This window comes from Moschus berezovskii, chromosome 12, assembly GCF_049115385.1.
Source record: "Moschus berezovskii isolate FMDL1 chromosome 12, NW_MosBer_1.0, whole genome shotgun sequence".
NCBI lineage: Eukaryota > Metazoa > Chordata > Mammalia > Artiodactyla > Moschidae > Moschus > Moschus berezovskii.
Window position 1 is genome coordinate 54,779,509 of NC_142471.1, and position 12,908 is coordinate 54,792,416.

Genomic DNA, 12,908 nt, shown 5'->3' on the forward strand with positions numbered 1-12,908 from the left:
CTGGCAGAGCCAGGACAGAGCACAAGCCATCTGGAGCCAGATCTTGCTGCTAGATTAGAGGATTTCTGGGGTTCCTTACAGCTCAGACCCTCTATGACTCTGACAGCAGAGTGCTCAGCTGGTCACACTCATGCCAGTTTTCTGTAGTTGTTCAACGCTGGTCACAAGTAACTAATCTTTTACCTTCAAACACTGTGAGATTTAAAGCAGCTACCAAGACACTGACTTCAAACCCTGACTTTAATGAAAGGTCAACCTAAAACAAACTAGAAACCCACATGGTGCTTCAAATGCTTCTTGAAGATTCAACTCTCCATTGATGTCAGAAGAACTGAGTTATTAACTAACTTGAAAAGCAGGAGGATGAAGACAGAGAAGCATTTGCTTCTGGAATAAGTGAAACTGGAAATATAACCACAGACGATTTCCAGACTCATAAGCTGGTCTCCACTCAATAGTATTTCAGATGGGCCTCCCCCACCCCACTACTGAGGACTCCAGAAGTCTGCCCATCCTCCACGACCAGGCAAAGCAAGAAAGGAGAGACTGCAACAACATCTCCAAGCCATCAGAGACCATATCCTCAACTGAGATCAGAAAAGCCCACCCGAGTTCACATGCATTTCTTCTTTTCATATCAACAAAGTATTCTGAGGCCCACCCTTTCTTTTCTTTCTTTTCTCAAGTTCCAGTCTCTCCTCAGTCCAACTCACCCTCACCAAAATAAATGAATGAAATGACCACTCTCTAGATCAGAGATTCTAGGAACTCAGCCGTGCACAAAAATCCAGGTGTCTGATTAAAATGCAGACTCCCAGCCTCTACACCAGTAGACTCTGGTTTGGTGGGCCTTCTTTGGGGTTCAAGAATTCACATTCCCCCTAACACTCCCTGCATGCATGCCTCACACACACAAACGTGCCCCGTCCTCCTCTGCCGTGTCAGTTCAGTTCAGTTCAGTTCAGTCGCTCAGTCGTGTCTGACTCTTTGCAACCCCATGAATCACAGCACGCCAGGCCTCCCTGTCCATCACCAACTCCCGGAGTTCACTCAAACTCATGTCCATAGAGTCGGTGATGCCATCCAGCCATCTTATTCTCTGTCGTCCCCGTCTCCTCCCACCCCCAATCCCTCCTAGCATCAGACTCTTTTCCAGTGAGTCAACTCTTCGCATGAGGTGGCCAAAGTATTGGGAGTTTCAGTTTTAGCATCAGTCCTTCCAATGAACACCCATGTCTAATCTCCTTTAGAATGGACTGGTTGGCTCTCCTTGCAGTCCAAGGAACTCTCAAGAGTCTTCTCCAGCACCAGAGTTCAAAAGCATCAATTCTTCAGCGATCAGCTTTCTTCACAGTCTAACTCTCACATCCATACATGACCACGGGAAAAACCATAGCCTTGACTAGACAGACCTTGGTTGGCAAAGTAATGTCTCTGCTTTTTAATATACTATCTAGGTTGGTTATAACTTTCCTTCCAAGGAGTAAGCGTCTTTTAATTTCCTGGCTGCAATCAGCATCTGCAGTGATTTTGGAGCCCAAAAAAATAAAGTCTGACACTGTTTCCACTGTTTCCCCATCTATTTCCCATGAAGTGATGGGAACAGATGCCATGATCTTCGTTTTCTGAATGTTGAGCTTCAAGCCAAACTTTTCACTCTCCTCTTTCACCCTCATCAAGAGGCCTTTGAGTTCCTCTTCACTTTCTGCCATAAGGGTGGTGTCATCTGCATATCTGAGGTTATTGATATTTCTTCCGGCAATCTTGATTCCAGCTTGTGCTTCTTCCAGCCCAGGGTTCCTCATGATGTACTCTGCATATAAGTTAAATAAACAGGGTGACAATATACAACCTTGACGTACTCCTTTTCCTATTTGGAACCAGTCTGTTGTTCCATGTCCAGTTCTAAACCACACTTTGAAAAACAATGCTATAGAGAATGCAAGAACAAAGTTACATCTCTTTAATTTTTTTAATTGAGGTGACATTGGTTTATTACATTATGTAAGTTTCATGTATACATTATATTTCGACTTCTGTACAAACTACAGCGTGCTCACCACCAGAAGTTTAGTTTCCATCCGTCACCTTACAGTTGATCCCCTTTATCCATTTGACCCACACCCCCACCACCAAACCCCTTCCCCTCTGGTAACTACTGCTCAAAGTCACATCTCTTTTAAATAATAGCCTAAACTTTGAGTCCATACTGTTGATGAACAGAAGGGTTTTCTCTGGTTTCCTCTTTCCCTGTGCCCATGATTCTCAAATCCACCTTCAAAACACACTTCCCTCCCCTGATCTGAGCACTGCTGTGGCCCTCACTGGGTGAGCTCTAGCCTGTGCTGTCAAAAAAAAAAGTAAAAAACAGCAACAGAGTTCCCGGCAGCCTCAACAAATCATTCCTAGCACTGAACAACCGCCTTGAGAACATCAGAGCAGTAACTTCACTCGGGAACTATATAAGTGGATGCCAACTTCCTATCAAGCACTCTGGGGCACTTACAAATGTGTGGAGGGCTGAAGTGGACCACCTGGGCCTGACGACTAGCCCCTGATGATCACTGCTTCTGAACCCAACGTTCTCTGGCCTGATGGGAGCCTCGAGTTTCCATGCTCGCAGACCGTGCCCACAGGAAGGGAATCCTGTATACACGGGCCAAGCAGTCTTGTGACTACTGGGACAAAATCGTGCCAAGAGGCTGGTAATTCAACTAAAGGAATGTATTACACCACAGTTAAAATGAACCTTGCTAAAATACCACGATACCGAAAATCCTCTTATATAAGAAACTTTTTATGGAACTCGTTTACTACGCAATCCGTCCCTTAGTGACTGGGGTTTAAGCTACAGGAATCCACAGGTGCAGGGTTTCTGATTACACTTGTGCATCCCTTGGAACAAAGGTACTGACAATCTACCTCCCCAAGCCAGAAGCGCACGGATGACAGCTCCCAGACCCAGCACCTCACCAGGGGAAGTGTTATAGGAGCTGGAGAGGCTCAGACTGAAAAAAAAGCAGGCATCACTCAGGGCCTTGGGCCACATCAGGCCACCAGCCAAGCACAATAACCTGTGTCCTATGTGACATTAAAGCACAAAAGGAACGCAACACTCTGGCACCCAAGACCACTTACAGCCACCTGGAGTCCGCACGTCAGAGCCCTGGCTTTCCTGAGTCCCCCAACGAGACACAGTTAGAGACATGAAGTGGGAGAAAGGAGCTGGTGCAGGGTGCAATAGCAAACCCAGGCGGCAAGGAAGGGACCAGGACAAGGAAGCCACCCTGTGGGAAGGGACAGGGTCATGATTGGGAAGAGCACAGGAGAGCTTCCAAAATGTCGCTTTCTTGGTCTGGGTGATGATAACGTGTTCACATTGTGAACATCTTTGTTTTATGTACTTTGATGAAAGTGTCCAGCTTTTTTAAAAGGCACCTGAGATATAAAACTATACAAGAAGACCAGGCTTCAGCTCTTGGGATCACACATCCCTGACGGACACCTGGCTGATCAGACTAAGCACATGTGACAACCAGAACTATTAGTGATGTTCCCACTGGTGGCCACACACCCGGGAGCAGCGTCCGTTGTCTACAAGGTTCTCCAAACTCCACAGCTCAAATGTAGGGCTGGCCAGTGAGGCACTTTATCAGCAGAAGAGAACATATGAAGATGGGAATTACCGAATTACCCACAGTTAATGGATTACAATAAACCAGTGTTTTATCCACTGGGAAAAAAACGTCATAGAGAACAGAAAATGAGACAAGGGCAGATAAGCAGATTTGAAAAGGCTAGTTCAGGTAGGACATACCCTGAGTGCTCTCACTGGTCTTGTGCCCTGGCCTGTCCGTGGCTGGCTGGCCTATTTCCTGGCACCCACTCTCTTCACCCCCGTGTCATGAGTCATGGGAGCACTGGGGGAAGGGTGAGCATAAATGATTTTCTTCTTTTATGAGATGGACTTCCAACATTTTTTTACCCTCCAAAGTTTCCCCTTTGTCATATTTTTATGAACTAAGCAAGGTGTTTATATATTGTTCCATACCCTTTTCTTTCCCCTAAAGTACATACTGAAGGGCAGAAATGGTCCTTCTCAATTCGGTAGGATATCTTTGGACTTTGCACAGTGTCTGGGATCCCTTCCACACAGGCATATTTATATAGAACCATGTGTCCAAAAGCATCTATACCCAAACTGGGGAACTTCCTACTGCTGCAAAGCAGATTACATTGTAATCCATGTCAGAGCAGCAGCACTGACTTCTACCACACCGTCTCAGAACAGAAAGTACCAGCACCTTTCAGCCTGGAGACTGAGGAAGGATTCTTAAATGCTGCCACTGGCATTACAGGAAAGATACATCTGGATAAAAAGTGAATCAGTAAGTAGTTAAAGGCCTGGGTTTGGGAGTCGAATACAAATGGGTTAAAATCTAACCCAAATCGAGCATAAAAACCCTGGGCAAGTTGCTTGATTTCTCTGAACCCTCCATTTGGTCCTCCATTTTGTCCTAGAAAGGACAGGGCATCTGACTCATTTATCTCTAGAAAGGTTCCACATCTCCAGCCTCTCCCTCGGGGGGTGATTTAAAAATTAACACATGCTGGTATCCAACATCTGCATCTCCTCTGTTGGGGTGCCCTCCTCAATAAGTGAGCACTGGTGGAAGGGGAGACCACCCCATCAGAGACACTGAGAAGAAAGGCCATCATCCCCTCCATCCCCGGCACCTAGTATGTACATGTGTCACCAAGGCCTAGACAATCAGATGCTTCCAGCCAGGACCCTGAATCTGGAGTGAGTGACCCCAGGAGACAGGGACAGAGGAGAATGTAGCAGAGTGGCACCACAGTGACTGTACATCCAGGGCCTGGCTGGAGCCAGCAAGTGTGTCCTCACTGGGGTGTTCATAACACATGGTGTCACTGTTCTAGGTTATGGGTTTTGCTGTGCTTCTGGTAACCCAGCCTCCTTTGGCAACTGCGGGATATCCTTTCAGTGTATCCTTCTTCTGCTTAAGTTCTTATTGGCTACCAAGAACACACGAACAGAAGTGGGAAAATTCTGATGACCTTTGGCATTGAGAAGTGCAAGAGGATGACAAAAATACAACATGAAAAGGAGTCAAACCAGAGAAGTGATGGCTCAGAAAATAAGACCAAGCAAAAGATTCATGCTGCTAAAGTGGTATTCAATGACTCTGCCTCTTCTTTTTTGCAGCATAACCTTTACAACAGCACCCTCATTTTTGAAAACTGATGCTCTATTTGCTTGACACAGTGGAGGTCGCTACAAGCGAAAACACATTGATTTTCTTTGTTTTATTCTGTTGACAGCTTCTTCTGTTCTCAAATTTCTTGTCAATTCTTAGAAACTGGAAGGTGATAGCTTATTAAACTCCTTAGCATTCAGTTCAGTTTGCTGTTGCTGTTCAGTAGCTAAGTCATGTCTGACTCTTTGTGACCTCATGAACTGCAGTAGGCCAGGATTCCCTACTGTCTACCAGAGTTTGCTCAAACTCATGTCCATTGAGTCAGTGATGCCATCCAACCATCTCATCCTCTACCACTCCCTTCTCCTTTTGCCTTCAATCTTTCCCAGTATCAGGGCCTTTTCCAATGAGTTGACTCTTCACATCAGGTGGCTAAAGTATTGGAGCTTCAGCTTCAGCATCAGTCCTTCCAATAATATTCAGGGTTGATTTCCTTTAGGAGTGACTGGTTTGATTTCTTTGCAGTCCAAGGGACTCTCAAGAATCTTCTCCAGCACCACAATTCAAAAGCACCAATTCTTTAGCACTCAGCCTTCTTTATGGACCAACTCTCACATTGTACATCATTTAACAAATCTTTATCCAAGGCCTACTAAGTGCAAAGCACTATGCTATGCATTAAAGCTAAACTCATAACAAATGGAGATATTTCAATTCAAATTCAACTGGAAATTTTGTAATTAATGTTTGAAATTTTTATTTTAAATGTAAAACACCAAAGTAATTACTGTGTGAGCACTTAGGGTTACATACAATATATTCGAGTGCTATAAAACTAAAAGGGTTCACAGTGGTGACCCATGAGTCAAATGCAAACCACAGGCAGGTTTTGTTTAAGCCACATGGCATTGGTGTTTTTTCAGGTTTTCTATCAGTTACTTAAAACTCTGTATATTTATGAAAATTGGAAAATCCAGTTGCCTATTCCTGACCTGGGCTGCCACCTGACAACATGGAGAGAGCTCTATCCACCTCTGCTCCAGGTATAAGGGGCAGACAGCTCTCCCATGTGTCACAGGGACCGGGCTCTGATATTTAATATCAAAGCCACTTTGCAAATTTATTTTACCTGCCTGGTCCCAAGAAGCACTGTGGATTCTTGTTTTAGATACATCATAAAGTGGACTTTTAAAAAAGAGACACACACACGTAATTCAGATGCTTCAAAACTTCCTTTTTCCACAAGGGGTAAAAAAAGGAAGAACAAAATTTTTCCCACTGGAAACATTTCCTGGATTTTAGACTTTCTGGAAATATTAATTTATAAAGCACTGCATCTCTTATTGCATCACACTTTATACTTAAATATTTGTTTTCAGGAAAGGACAAAACATTCTGCCTCTCTGGCTTATACACATACCACCATTTAGATGTAGGGAAGGGTCTGGGAACACCTGTCAAGTTTAGGAGGAAAAAAAAGCAGGTGGGGTAAGAACCTCATGACTTTTTAAACACTCTTGCCTTGACCATCATATTTCTTTAATATATCAAACATCCTTTTTTTAAGAGCAAAAAGCATCTGATGCTCTCAGGGTAATATTTTCAAACTGCTGCGTGTACATATTTCTGTTTCTTCCAAATTTCCTTTTTCTCTCATTAAAAGGAGGCAGACAAAAATTGCTCATACCTTTAGTCACACATAGCACCGCAAAGAGCTTGAACAGTCATTCAGCAACACTTGCCGAGTGCCTAAAAGCTTGAATGAAAAAGGGAATGAAGGCATGAACAAAGGGACAGAAACGGAAGAGAACAGAATAACATTATTTTTGAGGCAGAGGGCACCACAAGGAGCCCTCACTGCCTGCTCTCCAGGGCCTGCAGCTGCCTAAATGCCCTTCCTTTATCTGTCCAAACCCAGACCATCAGCTCTCCCACCACTGCCATCCACATGCTAGGATTCATACTCTATAAGCTCATTTTCCAAAAAACCTTTACTAAAAGTAAAGGTTGGTTTAGAAAAACCAACACGCAAACTCACATTTATGCTCCTGTGATTACTTTTTCCCTGCATAAATAATGAAAAATAATCTACAATACACTGAGGTGGTATTTCTTTGTCCCAAAGAAGTGAGGGCTATAAGCACTGCCTGGGATGCCTATAGATGTAGTAAATGGAATGGATTGGAAGCTTTTTTTTTTGCCAGGGCATGGGGCCAACATGGTACAGTGGAAAGAACCCAGGTTTTGGAGACAGTACATTTTTTCCTAGCTAGGAGGCAACAAAGCATGGTAGTTAAAAGTATGCACTCCAGGAGTCGGATGGTCCTGGAGTCAATGCTGATTCAGCCACCAAAACACAACCTGGGCTGAACCTCCCAGAGACTTTTTGTCCCCTGTGAAGAAGCTGGGGCAATCCCCACCATGGGAGGCTGGTGTGACAAGGCCACAAGATGGCATCACCCAGCAGTGTGATGCTGGGTGGAAACTGTGGCTGAAACTGTGGCTAATTTTCTCCACGGCCTTTTTTCAAGTTCTTATGCTGACCTTCTAGGAATGTCTGGTTACATTTTCCAAAACAGTTGTGTATGTGTGCTGGCAAAGCAGTGCACACTATGGACCTTCTAAGGGAAAGATGCCATAAAGACTAATGGAAAACTTTTCAAGGCTTCCTGGCTTCTCGTCCCCTAAAGGAAGTCCAGGGAATATGAAAGGTAGTGTCTGCATAACCTTTACTATTTGAACCAGTCTTCCACGCCTGCCAAAAAAGTCACACAAGAAACCTTCAATTCTGGGTCCCTTGGCAGCAGAGGTAATAAAGGACTGGAGCTCCATTACACAAAATCACTGAACATAACAGAAACCTTCTTCTGGTAAATCTGCTGTTAAGCCTCAGGTTAATTCTGCCAACGTTATTCCTTGTGGACCTTAACTTTTCTGAACATATTTTTTTTAAATAATCCCAAAAAACATCAGCAAAACCCAGACCCTTATAAGTATAGCTAGTACCACTACATCACACGTGAAATTTTCTTCCAAAATGAGAATAAAGACCCAATGAACAAAATGAGAAATAACGTTCAAGGTCTATGTGCTACTGTAGAGTAACTACAGTTCATTACTAGGTTACTAATCACATCATATAGTGGGCCCTTCAATTTTTTGTTTCAAAAAAGGGTAAAAGAACCCACTTCTGTCTACTATCCTGCAGTGATAGAACGGTCTGCCTCCAGCAAGAACTTTATCGAGTCCAACTGCAAACACCGGTTTTCTCTTGCTACCCAAGGATCAAATTACTGACAAAAAGTAGAAAAACAAACGGCTGCCTAATAAATTGCGTGTTTTGCAAACAAACTGCCTTCATGGATGGAAACATAAACCTTAAAAAGTCAATGAACAAACACGTCTTTTTAAGGCCACTTTGTCACTGCCTGGGCAGCCTATGTTCCCTGCCCAGAGAATTGTCAGGTCCATTTTAATAGTTAAGATTTTAAGAGAACATGGGGAACATTAAGAAAGGCAAGAGCTGAAGAGTCAGAAGAATAAGAACTAAGAAAAGCAAATTCAAATCTGGATGCAATTAAAGCAAAACCAGACATCTTTTCCACTTCCCCACAATGAGCACTGTTGCATCCAGAAGGGAGGTAGCCAGGAGGGTCACTATTCCGTATCCAGCACATCACAATAGTTGAGCATAACTACAGCATAGTAAGGACTTCCCTGGTGGCTCAGACTATAAAGAATCTGTCTGCAATGCAGGAGACCCGGGTTCGATCCCTGGGTTGGGAAGATCCCCTGGAGAAGGGAACGGTTACCTACTCCAGTATTCTTGCCTGAAGAATTCCATGGACAGAGGAACCTGGCGGGCTAGAGTCCATGGGGTTGCAAAAAGTCAGAAATGACTAAGCAACTAAAACTTCACTTTTCACAGCATATAATATATTATACTATGATAATGAGTTTGAGCAAACTCCAGGAGACGGTGAAGGACAGGGACACCTGGTATGCTATGGTCCATGGAGTCGCAAAGAGTCAGACACGACTTAGTGACTAAACAGCAACAATGATAATAGCATCCTCTGTTTATTTAGCACATACATGCCAGGTACTACTATATGTGTGTACAGTACACATGTCTGTGTGCTCATATATAACATAGATATAAAAATCTGTATATTAACACAGAAAACATATATATTTACATATTTAACATTAAATATATTAATATATTTACAATTAATACTAAATATATATGTAAAATCTCATTTAATCCTTAAAATAACCTTGAAGCAAACAACATTCCCATCTTAAAAGATGAGAACACCGGGATTTAGGAAGGTTAGGCAACTTTCCCAGGGGCACAGGCAAGATGTTAGGATACACACCCAGATCAGTTTTATCTAATTCAAAACTTGGGCTCTTATACACCATATCATCAAAGAAGGTTCCAACAGCTCCCAAGTGGGAGACAGTAACCCCACTTACACAACCACCTAACTTGGATCAGCCTCAGTTTCTGATCGGAGACACCCCACAGAAAGGTGGGTGATGGACGAGCTGAAGCAGCTCACCCTGCAGATGAGACCCAATTTCTTTCAACAGAAGCACAGCCAGTTCATCCGCGTCACGGACCCAACAGTAAATCTCTCAAACAAGTTTATAACTGTGGCCTCCACAAAAGGCATCACATCTGGGTCTCACGTGAAAAGCCAGCAACCTTGGAAACCCCTCACCAAGTACCTGATTCTAGAGCCTCTTTAGACACCCTTGACTCCTCAGTCCTCCCAGCAGCCTCTACGCTGTAGCTGGAGGAATATACTCTCTTCAGCAAAACAGCCATAAACACCACTCTTCTCATCCTCCTGCAAGAGCTGGGGGAGTCCCACAAAGGATAGAATATTTCATTCACACTCTGTCTGAAGAACAATTTTTCCCATAGAGAAACTGGGTAGTTAAAATTCTCAGCCAGATGAGGTTGAGAATAGGCCCCAGATGAGGGTCTATTCATGCAATCTCAAGTCACAAATAACAAAACTATAGTCCATCTCATAATTTTTTTCAATCACAAAATTATTGATCTCATGAACTTAACCCTTCATTTCTTTTTTCCACTTTATTTTCTTAATTGAAGTATACTTGCTGTATAGAATTTTGTGAATTTCTGTCATACATCAACAATGTCCCCTCATGTACACTCATGTCCCCTCCCTCCCAAGCCTCCCTTTTTGATATTATACATCACACTATAATGTATGTATGTGATAAACCTCTGCCAACAGAAGTTTGATGAAGAATACAAACCATAACTATCACATACTAAGTGCCAACATCATGTTGGCGACAGAAGGGAATTTTAATAATAAAATGCCACAGGGCATATAATAGAAATCACTTGGAAGCTACGCATATTTGGTTCTTCCTTGATTCTTTATTCAGGAATCTATAAATACCGCACAGAGCTGGGATTTTAAGCCCTGGGAGTGAAATAGCTCTAGCAAGATCAGAAACTGGCAGTTTCTGCAAAGAACAGTCATAGTTCTCCTTTTAATTAAAAAAAAAAAAAAAAGGTTTGTTTTCCATTGCTGATCCTCAGAATGTAGAAAATAGAAAACCCAGGCTGCCTCAATTAAGCTGAGAGTAACCAAGGAAATATTCTGCTCGTGCCTGGGCTAGAGCTTAAAAGTGGAAGTGTGACAGAGGCAGCAATGCTGATAATCAACAAGGATGACGACACTCATAAAACTCAGGCTGGCCATTGATCAGCTAACCTGTCATCATTTGCAAGTTTCCCTCTTGCACTAAGAACTCTAGCCTCTGCCTGTGAAGTAAAAGATACAGTGCCAGGAGGTCATGTTGCTACCATATATATTAAGGGGCAAGGAGACAGAAGTATATATATAGAGAGATGTAGCTAGTTTAACAAAATGGGTCCCTTCCTAACTGACTAGAATTCATAATTTATTTCTATTTCGCTTGTTTAAAAAACCACAACAACCAACCAGGCATCTCTACCATACTATGCTTCTTTTAAGTTATTTTTTTTCTTTTAATTTTAATTCAGCCTCAAGACAATAACTAAAATTACCCCTAGATTGTCGGTAGCTTTAATAATAAGAGTAACGGACTTCCTAAACTTAGGAAACATATGAATCTGATTTCCCCAAAGGTTTGAAGAGTAATAAAAGGCCAGTGCTTTTAAGTAGAAAGCAATTTCTCGGTTTTGCACACAGCCCAGCACGAAAAGGAGGCTCTTGGGCAAGCTTCCACAGCAATCAGCATGGAAGCAGAGACGTTTTCTTTTCCTTTCCCAGTGGTGAAGTTAGAGCTATTGAAGAGCTGCTATATGCGAGCTGCAAGTCTTCTGAAAGGAGCTGTTATCTAATCACCACCAGGCCAGGCACTACCACCTCAGTTATCACCCGGTGACCAAGCCATTCCTCTGAGGGGCTGTGCTCCAATGAGCGGGAAGGAAGCATGGGTATTTGACACAGGACACACCCAACACTCAGGGAGGAGAGAAAGCCACTGAACTTATCACCACAAGGGGCACAGCAGGAAATAACCCAGTAACCCAAGGTCAGCTGGCTTATATTAAAAGAACCACACCACACTCCCCAAAACCGCTTAATTTTAGCAGAGATAAAGGTTAGTTTTTTACCTACTATCAGAATAAATGTTAGTTTTTTACCTACTCTCTGATGATCTGAGTTTGAATGCTTTGTTGAAGCATCAAACACAAACACTGCTTCACTCCCCATGCTGTATTTATATGTCCCATCTCTCTGGCCTGCGGCAGTGCCCTTTGTGGGTGGTCAAGGACAAATGGCATTAAAGCCTATTATTGGGCTTTTCATGTAAGAAGGCTTAATGTGTCAGCTGCATTTTAATCTAAGGATTAGATGCTTACCCTTGAAAAATTCCTTTTAGAAACATCAATAAGGATTTTTTTTAAGGATTGCTTTTTATCTTAAAGCCCAATTATGTATAAATTTATTGGTATTTTACATCTGAAATGAAAGCCTTTAACCAAGAAAATGAGGCAGCTGCTGCAATGTGAACAAGAAAGCCAAGATCTCTACTGGGGCAATCTAAATATATATCATGCCTTAAAAATAAAAGAACACCAACTAAGACTCACCGCTGCAGGTATGTGTCTGACCAAATAACCAATGCTACAAATCCTGCCCTGCATTTTTCTTAAGACTTCCATACTGACTTCTGGTTAAAGACAGTGGACAGACACATATATTTAGTTCCTCTCTCTCCTAACCCCCCAATACAAACATTTATTGCTTTTTAAAGGTATAAATCCACGAGGACAGAGATAACAAGAGAGATTTAAATTTTAAACTTTTTAAAGCTAAGAATCAATTGGATAATGGCAACTGATTTTGCAGACCCAAAGAAGCCATATCTTCCAATGTGTGAAGCTCCATTCTTACACATGGGTTTCCCCGATGGCTCAGCCGCTAAAGAATCCACTGGCAATGCACAAGTCACAGAAGACATGGGTTCAATGCCCCGGAGAAGGAAATGGCTACCCACTCCAGTATTTTTGCCCAGGAAATCTTATGAACAGGGGAGCTTGGAGGGATACAGTCCATGGCGTTGCAAAGAGTCAGACACGATTGAGTGACTGAGCATGAATGAAAGAATTCTTAACGGTGAACTTACACTCAAGAGTCACCAGGA

At 42.8% G+C, this 12,908-nt stretch overlaps 1 protein-coding gene across 21 annotated transcripts in view; it reads right to left on the bottom strand.

Moving 5' to 3' along the window:
- Positions 1-12,908, bottom strand: part of SGMS1 (sphingomyelin synthase 1) — a 336,904-nt gene that overhangs the window by 273,710 nt on the left and 50,286 nt on the right. For 4 of the 21 annotated variants that reach the window (XM_055425178.2, XM_055425169.2, XM_055425175.2 and 1 more), the window contains exon 3: positions 6,907-6,975. The exons of the other annotated variants lie outside the window; for them this stretch is intronic. The gene's annotated coding sequence lies outside the window, so the exon portion shown is untranslated. The remainder of the gene's footprint in view (positions 1-6,906; positions 6,976-12,908) is intronic. 21 annotated transcript variants of the gene reach the window in all.